The sequence below is a fragment of the Dromiciops gliroides genome, chromosome 2 (genome assembly GCF_019393635.1).
Source record: "Dromiciops gliroides isolate mDroGli1 chromosome 2, mDroGli1.pri, whole genome shotgun sequence".
NCBI classification, from domain to species: Eukaryota; Metazoa; Chordata; class Mammalia; order Microbiotheria; family Microbiotheriidae; genus Dromiciops; species Dromiciops gliroides.
The window spans coordinates 347757785-347770938 of NC_057862.1; the positions used below are offsets into that span (position 1 = coordinate 347757785).

A 13154-nucleotide genomic window follows, 5' to 3' on the forward strand; every position below is an offset into this window, starting at 1 on the left:
GAAATAGTGATTTAAGACGTTTAAGGCACTTTAGTGATATTATTGCATTTGATCCTCACAACAACCGGGGAAGTGGGGGGTTTTATTATCCCCATTTTATAGATGAGGAAACTGAGGCAAATTGAACTTTAAGTGGCTTGCACAGGGTCACACAGCTAGTACATGTCTGAGACAGAATTTGACTCAGATCTTCCTGACTCCAGGCCTACAACTCTAGCCATTGTGCCACCTAGATTCCCAACCCCCCCTTTTTTAGATGATGCTCTTATAAATGGTTAAGAAAATGTTCTTATTTGGTGAAATAGACACTATTCTCAAAGGATTTTTAAATGTCAAAGCTGGGAGAACCTTAGCAAGCATCTAGTCCAACTCCCTCACTCTGCAGATAGAAAAACTGAGGCTTAGAGAGGGCAAATGACTTGCCCAAGGTCACCTAGGTTATTTATTGCAGAGCTAGAACTGGAATTTAGGTCCCTGTTTTGGAGATCTTTATATTGCACCAGGCCTTCTATCTCCTCTGAGTTCTCTTAAGTGGAAATTGTAATCTGATACATAACACGGACCAACTGTGACCTCAGACAAATCATTTTCTTTCTCTGGGACTAATTTTTTAATCTGTGAAATGGAGAGTTTGGATTGGCTATCCTGTAAGGTCCCTTCCAGCTCTATGACCTTCAGACACAATCAGGAAAGACTCCTAGATAGCTAAGAAAGAAAAGGACCCTGATAGTTTGCTTCACTTATTTCATTAAGCAAATGTCAGACTTGAAATTTAAAAGGCCCTTTAAATAAGTTGCCGAAGTAGACCCTTTTAAGTGCCAGGAAATTCTTCCAAGTGACCTTAGATCCATGGGAACCTCTGGAAAATTAGATGGACCAGACGCCATTGTTTTGACTTTACAAAGTGCCCTCCTGGTGAATAATGTCTCTGCTTGCCTAAAAGAAAAAGATTTACATTGGATCAATTTATGCTTAATATGAGCAAAAGTCACCGAGACTGAAATTAATCCAGGAATTTGAGTTAGGCACTGACCTTTTCCCCATAAAAACGCCTTAATGCAAGATTTGGTTCGTCATCCTGACTGCGCTTTGTCATGTAATGGCAGGAAGCAAATCTGTGCATCAGAATGACTGTCTGTAAAATGGAAGAAATAGGAATATAATAGTTTTTGTCATTAGTGCCATGAAGTTGCTTTTGCTACTGAGTTACTGTATGACCTTAGGTAAATTTGCTGGCTGTCATTTGCAAAAGAAGAGGGTTAACCAAAGGTCCCTGCTGGCCCTAAAAGTCTCTGATTCTTAAATCTACAGGTCATGAGTTTATAATCACAAGATGGGAACTCTGAGATCCTCCTAAGACTAGTGCTGATTTTGGACAACCCTGCTGGAAGTTGCTGAGAATAGAGGTCATTGACACAGTGTTGTAGAAAGAGCACAGTAGACCTGGTTTGTGGCTCCAGCTATGCCCCTGAAAAGCTGTGTGACTATGAGTAAGACACTTTATCTCTCTGGGTCTCAGTTCTCTGTATAAAATGAAAATAATTATACCTGTCTGCTTTTCCCACCCTGGGTTGTCATAAAGACCAAATAAAGTAATGGATGTGCAAGGGAGGCCTCTGAACACTGTAAAATGATGGACAAATGTAGGGAACTATTATTATTATTACTACTCTCAGGTGGTATCTTAATGATCTGTACAGCCCTTAAATACTGGCTAGATTATTGGCAGCTTTTGCCAGTTCAGAAAATGTGTTGTGGGCCATGGGGATGTAATTATTGCCTATGACCCTGAGAACCCAGCAATGAGACAGTTGGGCAAGACACATCTTGCCAGTTCTTTCCAAATATACCTCCTGTGGTGTCCCGGCAACGGGTACAACTTTTAACCTCACCTAACCCTGGCCAGATGCACTTGGCTTCAAAGATGCTCGGCAGATATTTCCCTGTTCCAGCTAGCATCTGTTTCTGAGGATAAGTAACCTCTTCTTTGCCTTTAGAAGATAAGTTCCGTGAAGACAGAGAACTATCTTGTTTAAGAACACAAAGCTCTCCCTAATACCCCCTGTGACAAGCCCAGTGTGCTGCATGGAACAGCATCCTATCTGATCTCCTAGGAGGTAGCTAGGATAGGTCCTATTGTTGGCTCCATTTTTTTATTGTAATTTGCCTGGATCTCCTTTTCCCTTATCTTCCTCTCTTCTATGTTGTTACTTTTCCACTTAGATTGGAAGCTCCCAGAGACTAGAGTCTATGTCATAATTATCTTTGTACTCCCTGGACCTGGCACAAGGCCCTGCCTCTAGTAGGCAGTTAGTATGTGTTGATTAAATGGAATTGAATTGAAAGTCTCACTGGTGCCCAACATGCAATCCCCACTCCATTCAACAGGTTTTCTACCAATTCTCTCAATATGGCTCACTCTAACCTCTATATCTTTACCCCATGGAATAAATTCTATCTGTCCTTCAAGGCCCATCTCAACTCCTACCTCCTTCACGAAGGACTTCCCCAGACTACCATAATTACTCTTTCTAGACTCCTATTTCACTAATTATGCCACTCATTTCAATTCACTTCAGCTCAGTTCAGTTCAGGTAAGGTCAACACACATTTATTAAATATCTACTAAGTAGGCCTGGTGCTTGAGTGCAACACTGGGGATATACAGATAAAAGCAACATGGCCATTGGCCTCAGGGAGCTGAAAATAAAATGGAGGATTACAACATACATAGAAACAATTTGATAAGGGCAAAGGAGCTTTCCAAAAAAAGTGCTCTAAGAAAATGTGGGCTAGAAATATTTTTTAGAAAAACATGGATACACTTGCATGAAATAAAGAGCAAAATGAGGAGAACAAAGAGAATGCTGTATACAGTAATAGCAATATTGTTTTAAGAACAACTTTGAGCAATTAAATCATTTTGACTATTATAAATATCCAAACTAACTACAAAGGACCTAGGAAGACCCTATCTGCATCCAGAGAAGGCACTGATAAACAGAAGTATGTATAGAATGATTTTACATGTACATACATATTTGTGTCTAATGGTAGCCATCTTTCGGGCAGGGGTGGGGAAGGAAGGAAAAGAAGGAAAAGAAGTTTACATGATTTAAAAGGAATAACAAGTTGCACATAATAGATTTGCAATTTCATGTGCAATCTCTTTTTGTTTAATTCTACTGTTATAGAAATGCTTGTGTTATTTCATAAAGTAAAAATAAAATATATATATATATATATTTTAAATGTGGGACAGGAAAAACGCTCTCTGCTATAGGAATTGGAATCAGGGAAGGTTCATTTGTTGACTACTGTTCTGTAGTTACTTAATTTTACACATATGTTTCTTTTTTAATAATATTTTATTTATTCTAATTACATGTAAAAATAGTTTTCAACAATGATTTTTGTAAGATTTTTGAGTTTTAAATTTTTCTCCCTCCTTCCCTTCCCTCCCCACTCCCCAAAACAACAAGCAATCTGATATAGGTTATAAATGAAGAATCATGTTAACTTATTTTCACATTAGTCACATTGTGAAAGAAGAATCAGAACACAAAAGAGGAAAATCATGAGAAAGAGAAACAAAACAACAAAAAAGTGAAAATCATATGTTTCAATCTGCATTCAGATTCCATAGTTCTTTTTCTGGATATGGATAGCATTTTCCATCATGAGTCTTGGAATTTTCTTGGACAATTGCATTGCTGAGAAAGCTAAGTCTATTACAAATGATCATCACACAATGTTGCTGTTACTTTGTACAATGTTCTCCTGGTTCTGCTCACTTCTCTCAGCATCAGTCTACTTTAAGTCTTTACAGGTTTTTCTGAAATCTGCCTGCTCATCTTTTCTTATAACACATTAGTATTCCATTACACTCATATACCACAATTTATTCAGCTATTCCTCAATTGATGGGCATCTCCTCAATTTCCAATTCTTTGCTACCACAAAAAGAGCAGCTATAAATATTTTGTACATGTGGGTCCTTTTCTCTTAAAGCGTATGCAAGGGGCAGCTAGATGGCGCAGTGGATAGAGCACCGGCCCTGGAGTCAGGACTACCTGGGTTCAAATCCGGCCTCAGACACTTAACACTTATTAGCTGTGTGACCCTGGGCAAGTCACTTAACCCCAATTGCCTCACTAAAAAAAAAAAAAACAAAAAAAAAAGCGTATGCACAATTTTATAGCCCTTTGGGCATAGTTCCAAATTATTTTCCAGAATGGTTGGATCAATTCACAATTTCACCAGCAATGCATTACTGTTCCAATTTTCCCACATCTCCAACATCTATCACCACATTTATGTTTCTTATCTCCTTAGTAAAAGAGGTTATAAGCTTGTCAATGATGGAAACTGCCTCTTTTGGATGCACCACAGTGCCTAGTACTGAGCTATGCATGTAGAAGATGCTCAGTAAATATTTTTGAACAAGTGAATAGTAGTTAACTATTTCCTGTTGTATCCCTTCCAAAATAAGAATAATTTGCATTTTTATGGTGATTTGTAGTTTCTAAGTGGCTTTCTCAAAAGAAGTTCCATGCTTTAGGGAGAACACATATAATCTCTATTTTTCTGGTCAGGCAACAATTACTGAGGAATGATGTGCCCTGCCCATGGTGGCATAACTAGTAAGCATTGTAGCCAACACTAAATCTCAGTTCTGCCTCTGAATCGAGTCCTTTTTTTCTATTAAGGCCTAGAATAATATTCCTTTCCTGCCTCGTTTCTCCCCACTCTAATCCCATCCTCCATTCAACAGCCAAATGATTTTCCAAAAGCAGAGGTCTGACCGTGTCACTTTCCTACTCAACAAACAGGAATAGTTTCCCATTACTTCTACTATCAACTATAAACTCTGCTTGGCATTTAAAATTCTTTTCAATCTAGTTCCAACCTACCTTTCCAGCCTTATGCAATATTCCCCTTCACACACGACAGCTCGGCCAAACTGGCCTTTTTTATTTATTTACACGGCGCTGGAGGTCCCATGCCTACACCTCTGCATGGGCTGTTCACCAGCCAGAAATGAATACCATTCCTCTTTACCTCCACCTCCTAGAATCTCTCATTTCCTTCAAGCTCAGCTTGGTTGCTCTCCCTACATGAGGACCTATTGGATTCTCCCAACTGCTGCTGGAAAATGAGCTTGTGTTTATCTTGTATGGATTTTGAATCTTTTCCATGCATACTTTTCTGTGGTCTTACCCTATAGAATGGAAACCCCTTATGGACAACAACTGGTTCCTTTACGTCCTTAAGGCCTGACGGGGTTCTTGGCACAGGGGGGGAATTCAATCAAAGTCTCTTGATTGATTGACTGCTGAAAAATTAGCCTTTTGCCTCTTTGATAGCCACTGAGGCAGCTCACTATGACAGTTCTTTGCACAGTGGGAGCTCACTACTTATCGGATCAAATTGACCTAGTCCTCTCCAGAGATTTGGTTCATGTCATATATGCTTTTAGAAGGGGAAGTTGCTAATTGTACTCTGTGATCTCAGTGGAGAGCTCCCCCCCACCCTCATCCCACCGCCCCCACCTTCCCTGTCATGATGTTCTTGTTTTGCTCTGGGCCCTCTGACTCATCCTGCATCTCCAGATGGCTTCCTGAATTTTCAGCCTGCTGGCTGGGATGCAGCAAGAACCCTTGGTATGGGACACTAACAAAAAAGGACGTGAGACAGAGTCAGAATCCCACGATGTGATGTGCCTATTGTTGCTTGTCGATGGCAAGGTTCACAAGTGGCTGGAACTGTCAGTGAATCATCCCTTCTGTTTGTCTGACCTTGTTGCCTCACCTCCCTCCCTGCTCTCCTTTCTGCCCTTCAGCATTCCAAGTCTTAGCTGATTTAGCAGCAACAGAGCTAAAGTAAGGATCTGCTGCCTGTCCTTGGGCCCACCTTATGGTGAGATCCTAATTTACAGAGAGATAAGAGGTGACAGAGGGGCAAGAATTCATCAATGTACCCATAACAGGAACATAACTGACTGCATGTAGCTTTGCTTAGGCCAACAGTTTGGGAGACAGTGGGAAATATGTTTGTGGTTGTTGCTGTTTGTCCTTCATTCTCAAAGAGTGTCATGACATCAGGAGGTGATGCCATGACTCGTAGTGAATTCGATTTAAGTGAGGGAGGGCTGTGCAAAGTCACCAGCCTCACCCTCTCCTCCAGAGCCATTTGGGTTCAGTGGCAAGATATAGATCAGGATGACTAGAGATGGCTCTGGATGTTTTAGGCAATTGGAGTTATATGACTTGCCCATGGTCATACAGCTAGTAAGTGTCTGAGGCAAAATTTGAACTCAGATCCTTCTGACTCCAGGGCCAGTACTCTATCTACTGTACCACCCAGCTGCCCTGGGAAATGTACTAAAATCAGCCAGAAGACCTGAGTTCCCAGGAGGGTGCTAGAGCCAACTTGAACCAGCAAGCAAAAGCTGATTATTAAATTTTCAGTGTGAGACTTACACGTCGGAAATCAGCAAATGCTACAAATCAGGACTTGGTATATAGTTATGCGGATTATCTAGATTTAAGAAATAATGGAGAACATGTCAGTAATGCAGATTAAATTGAAAAGTTGTCTGTGCACATTTTTCCTCCCAGAGAGCAGGTTGTTAAACATTTACCAACATACCCCTCTTTCTAATCCTAGTTCCACCACTTTCTACCCTTAGGCAAGACTCTTAACCTCGTAAACCTCAATTTCTTCATCTGCAGAATAGAGACAATAATAACTGCCCTACAGAATGTAAGACAATAGCCATTCATGTCAATATAGCATTTAACAGTTTGCGAAATTCCTTCTTTAACACAGTACCATGACTGAAGTAAGGCTAGTGATTCTGATCTCCATTTTGCAGATGAGAAGACTAAGCTCCAGCTAGGAGAAATGATTTTTCCAGAAGGGGTTTTGAAATCAGCCAAGTGCTAGACAAATACCTTTTTTTTTTTTTTTTACATATTATGAAAGATCTGTGCAGTTGTCAGCATGGCCTGCAAAGATAATAATCACCACTCCCAGTGAGGCATAGTGTTCATTGTTCAGAGCATGGATTTGGATTCTTAAGGCTTCTTTGCAAACCCATTCATGACAAAGTGCCTGACCTTGGGCAGTTAACTTCTCTGGAGTCTCCTGGGCTCTATCTTATGATTCTAACTTTGACCTACACTGAGATAGGAAGTGCTATAGACCTTAAGTTTCCAGTGTCACAATAATTGATCTACTGGTTTGTGCTCTTAATATCACTTAGTTTGGAAATTTCTACTAGAGAAGTAAGAACTTTAAACCTGAAAGTGATTACAAATAGAATACCCACCCTAGGATCACTTCCCTAGCCTGCATTTACCCTTGAGGTTTGCCCAGAAGGGCAGTTCTGATTTACTCTCAGGGTTCTAGGTATAATGCTAAGGAGTGGGCTTCAAGTATTATTGTGCAAAGCCCCCACCAGTAGTTCTCCCACTGATAACTGGCTTGTTAGACCAAATAAAGATGTAGATAATGTGTTCACTGAGAAACTATAGCAAGATAAGTAGTCACAGAAATATCTCTCTCCCCTACCCCAAAGCGGGGGCATATTCTTCTGCACACATAAAGTCCCTGAAGATAGTGAGTTCAAACTTACCATAGCACTGAGGCACACTGCCTCCCTGAGCCTGAGTCCCCTCTTCTCTAATATGGAGTTTATAAAACCAGCTTCATTTCCCTTGTGGTGGTGGTGTGAGGAAAATACTTTGCAAACTGTTAAGTGATATGTTAATATGAGTTGTTGTTCTTCTGATTTGATTTTCATGACAATCCTAAGAGGTAGAGAGGATATTATTTCTATTTTAAAAATGAAGAAACCGAGGTTCAGGAGGTTAAGTGACTTGCCTATAGGTCATAAGGAAAGTGATACCTCACAAGCCCTAGTGACTAGTAGCCATTTTCTCCTTTCATAGAGCCCATTCATTTAATAGAGATGATGCCAGCTGTTTAAAGCCCCCAAGGAGATGGTTAGCATGTTTAGTTAGCCAATCCTGCTCTTTCCTTCTTGACTATTTTAAGAGAAATCCTAGTCTGATAATGGGGTCACAGGGTACAGGTAGTCTTGTTTATACATTTTAAAAACCTAATCATGTCTGGTGATGGATTGATTGAAGGAGGAGTGACAAGTTCCCTCCTTTACACAGGTATAGCACTGTGTGCCCCCATAATCAGATAACAAAAAAATGTTCTCATTAGAATTTGGGCAGCCTATTCTAACCTTGGTCCCCTAGTAACAAAAGTTCTTCTAGACCTGTAGGTTAGATCACACATGTAGAGCTGAAACAGTCCTTTGAAAACATTTAGTTCAACTCTCTTATTTTACAGATGAAGAAAATGAGGTCCAGAAACATTAGGTTACATAATGAAGATCCACACATAAATTGTGGAGGCAGGATTTGAACCCAGGACCTCTGGCTCAAAATTTTGTACTCTTTCCACTGTACTCATTTTCTAAGAGTATCTTATGACAACAATAGTAATTATAAATTAAAAGTTTGTAAAGTACTTCCTTATAAAAACCTGTGAGATAAGTTATATAAGTATTATTATCTCCATTGATAGTTGAGAAAACTGAGATTTAGAAAGGAACATGACTTACTCTTGACTCTTGACATACAGAATATGCCAGAAAAAAAAAATTTCTTAAAATATCAAGTTCTTTCCCCAGATAGTTTACACACCTTGAAAAACCCAGACAGAGCAATGGCCCATTCATTAACCCTCCTATCTTTCCAAAGAGATTCTTCCTGCAAGTAATTAAGATTTATTAAGGGTTCATTATGCACCAAATACTTTGGTAGGTGCTGGGAAATAAATATAATAGGGAGACTGCTCCTGCTCTCATTGAGCTTACATTCCACTGTGGGGATACTATATGTTTATAGATAAGTAAAAATAGGTTATTTATGAAAAAAAAATACACAGGGATGATCATGGGGAGATGGCAGGGGTACTAACAAAGGAGGGATCAAGAAAGAGCTCTTGAAAGAGGTGGCTCTTGAGCCTTAAAAGAATTGGGGGGGGTTGCTAGGTGGCACAGTGGATAAAAGCACCAGCCCTGGATTTAGGAGTACCTGAGTTCAAATCTGGCCTCAGACACTTGACACTTGACACTTACTAGCTGTGTGACCCTGGGCAAGTCACTTAACCCCCATTGCCCTGCAAAAAAAAAAAAGAATTGGGGGGCAGCTAGGTGGCACAGTAGATAAAGCACTGGCCCTGGATTCAGGAAGACCTGAGTTCAAATCCAGCCTGAAACACTTAACACTTATTAGCTCTGTGACCCTGGGCAAGTCACTTAACCCTCATTGCCACCCCCCCCCAAAAAAAAGAATTAGGAGTTCTTAGAGGAGGAGGTAAGGAGGGATGCATGCTAGGGAAGTGGCAGTGATGAGGGTATGTTATCAGTGGGGCAGATTAGGGATAAAAGATCCAGAAGTAAATATGGTAGCATAGTGTTTGATAAACACCAAGACCCCACTTATTTAAGGAAGACCTTACTCTTCAATAAAAACTGCTGAGAAAACTGGAAAACAATGTGACAAAAATTAGGATTAAACCAAGATCTCATACCATATACTATAAAAATACCAAAAGGAATAAATGACCCAGATATAAAAAGTCACATCCCAATTTAGATGACTAGAGAAATAGGTACCATTATAAATAAGGGAAGAATTTTTATCCAAAGAAGGGATAGAGGACTCTAGAAGATAAAATTAATCATCTTTATTGCAGAAGAATTACAGAATTAAAGTTTTTCCATTGGTTTTATGCAAAAAGCTTTTGTTTTGTAAAAACAAATCAACTGAGCTAAAATTTGAGGGTAAACAGTAAACTGGGAGTGGGGGTCGTGGAGTTTTTGCAGCAAATTTCTCTGATCAAGATCTGGTATCCAAGAAATATAGAAAACAAATTCAAATAAACAAACCAACCAACAAACCAAGAGTCATTCTGTAATCCATAAGTTGTGAAAGAATGCGAATAAGCAGTTCACAAGAGAAGAAATCCAATCAACAACCGTATGAAAGAATGCTCTGTCACAAATAACGATGAAAGAGCAAATTAGGACAACACTAAGGTTCCAACTGATACAAAAGTTATCAAGAAAGGAAAATGATAATCATTGGAGGGCATACGTGAGGAAAGGTACATTAATGGACTATTAGCAGAGTTAGGAGTTGATACAATCATTCTGGAAAGTAATTTGGTCCTAGACTTGAAGATTCAATAAACTGTGTGCATACCCTTTGACTCAATGATACCACTACTAAAGAGCTGGAAACAAAGTGAATGTTCATCAGCTGGGGAACGACTAAAGAAATTATGGGATATGAATGTAATGGAATATCATCGAGCCCTAAGAAATGAAAAAAGGGATGGATTCTTGGAAATCTGGGAAGATTTATAGGGACTGATATGAAGTGAAGTGAGTGGAATCAGGAGAATCACATGTACAGTACTATTTAACATTCTTATCAAAAGCAGCTTTGAAAGACTTAAGAATTCTGATCAATGCAATGATCAACCCTGACTGTAGAAATCTGAGACCGAGTGATGGTCTAAAGATACAGAAAGAGAAGTACATTTCTGGACATGGCTAACATGAGGATTTATTATGCTGGACTATGTTAACTTGTTGCAAGGAAAGTTTGGGGGGGAAAGGGGGAGGGGACAATTGGGTAGTCCAGGGGAATAGAGATAGCAGTGCCAAAATAGGGATGACATCACTAAGAAACAATTTAAAGAAAATGCACAGAAGAGACCAGAAAGAGATTCAGAGGACAATATAACAAGTGAGACAAATTTGGAACTAATGTGCTTAACTGAGCATATACTTAAAAGCCAAAACAAAACAAACTGTACATAATGAAATTCACAGTTTCATATACAATACTTTTTTCTGTCCTTCTTTGCATATGGAAATGTTCATGTTTATTGGTTTTTATGAAGTGCTAAATAACAAGACTTTTAAGATTAAAAAGAAAGAATACAGAGAAAGGGTCCAGGACAAAGTTCTGAAGTACACCCAGCAGTACATTGGTAAATGTTTAACAACTGGCTCTCTGGGGGAAATTAAGTTTAATTTGCATTATTAACACTTTCACCATCACTTTATGAAGTCTAAACAATTAGCAACCTAATATATCCAGCCCTGATTTGTAGCATTTGCCAATTTCCAAGCCATAAACACTCACATTGAAGATTTATATAATTAGCTCTCATGAGACACTTCAGATAGTTTGAGCTGGGTCCATCGAATCCCCCTCTGTATACCCATGCCTTGGGTCAGGATATCAATGAGGATCTTGGATGGTCTGGTAGATAGAAAGAAAAACATGCCAGAAGAGTGTCGTGAAAACCTAAGGCAGAGAAAGCATCCAGAAATGGGGTGATTCACAATGTCAAGTATTACAAAGAGGTGAATAATAATAATAGTAATAATAATAATAATAATAATAATAATAGCAGCAATAAAGCACTGGCCCTGGATTCAGGAGGACCTGAGTTCAAATCCGGCCTCAGACACTTGACACTTACTAGCTGTGTGACCCTGGGCAAGTCACTTAACCCTCATTGCCGAAAAAAAAAATAATAGCTAGCATTTATAAAGTGCTTAAAGGTTTACAGTATGCTTTACAAATATTATCTCATTTTATCCTCATAGCAATCCTAGAGGATAGGTACTATCCTATTGTCCCCATTTTACAGATAAGGAAAGCAAATCACACAGAGGTTAAATGATTTGTCCAGGGTCACACAGCTGGCAAATGTATGAATCAGGATTTGAACTCAATTCTTCCTGACTCCAGGTCCAGAGCTCTATCCACTGAGCTGCCTAGGACAGAAGAAGAAAAAGGATTAAGAAAAAGTCATTGGACCTAGCAATTAAGAAAACATTGGTGACCTTGGAAAGAGAAGTTTCAACTGAGTGTTAGAAATGGAAGCCAGATTTTAAGAAGTTAAGAAGCTTTGTTTTTGAGGAGTTTGTCTGTAAAAGGGAAGAGAGATATAGGACAATAACTTGAAAGGGTAATAAGGTCTGGTAAAGGTTTTCAAAGACTCTTTTTTTCCTAGTGTGGTAGTTCTGCTCCCTAATAATGGAATCTTAGCACCTAGTGGGATGACTTACCCATTGACACCATTAATTTTAAGAATTCCAGGGAAGTGAATTAACTTATCCCAGGCTGCTCAGTGACAAAGCTAGTGTAAAGGTCTCTTAACTTCTAGACCAACATTGTTCCACCCAAAATAAAGTCTATACATTTATTTAGTTAAGTATAGGTGTGTTATATTAAGACAAGCCACTCATAAACCACTGCAAAGCAACCTTACAAGCCTGTTTGCAGGATTTAATCAGCCTGTTTTTCCTAGCTAGGGATAAGGTGATGTTTACAGCTGTGAGTGTTTTAGCATGATATGGAAGCCCAACAGGCTCCTCACCCATCAATAATTAACTCAGAAGTCACCAAACAAGGAGACCTAGGACTAGGGCCCATTGCAAGACCTAGGTCTATTACCCCATGGGTTTGGAAAGGTTCCAGAGATTTACTAGAGTTCTTTTCCTTATCTCAGATTCACCATTGGCTTAACCAGCTGGGTTAATAAATACAGAGTGGTCTATTTTTAGATTCTGCTGTCTCCTATAGAATAAAGGTTAGTCTCTGAGTCTTCTTAGCATCAATGGAGGCCAAAAGTGGTAACATTATTAGTGATGAATAGGAAGGGTTTTATCTCCATCTCTACCTGACATTTTTACTCTTCACCTAATCATTTCTTTTATATTTAACTTTAAACAGCAAAACCAGATAAGTACAAATTTGCCATTATTTACAACTAAAAAATCCCTACATACATTATGCTCATAACAACTTAGAAATTTCTTCCTCTGTCTTTTTTTTTTTTAATTTTTTTTAGTGAGGCAATTGGGGTTAAGTGACTTGCCCAGGGTCACACAGCTAGTAAGTGTTAAGTGTCTGAGGCCGGATTTGAACTCAGGTACTCCTGACTCCAGTGCTGGTGCTCTATCCACTGCGCTACCTAGCTGCCCCCAATTTTTTTTTTAATTTTTTTTTTTCCTCAGTCTGTCTTAAAGGTAGGTAGGAAACATG

General features: G+C 39.2%; 1 long non-coding RNA gene across 1 annotated transcript; it reads right to left on the minus strand.

Moving 5' to 3' along the window:
* Window positions 1-784: 784 nt before the first annotated feature.
* On the minus strand, window positions 785-11295 carry LOC122740064. The gene is made up of 3 exons (XR_006354706.1): window positions 11241-11295; window positions 1034-1135; window positions 785-936 (listed from the first exon to the last, which is right to left on the minus strand). It is a non-coding gene; the product is annotated as an uncharacterized LOC122740064 (long non-coding RNA).
* Between the last annotated feature and the right edge of the window lie 1859 nt (window positions 11296-13154).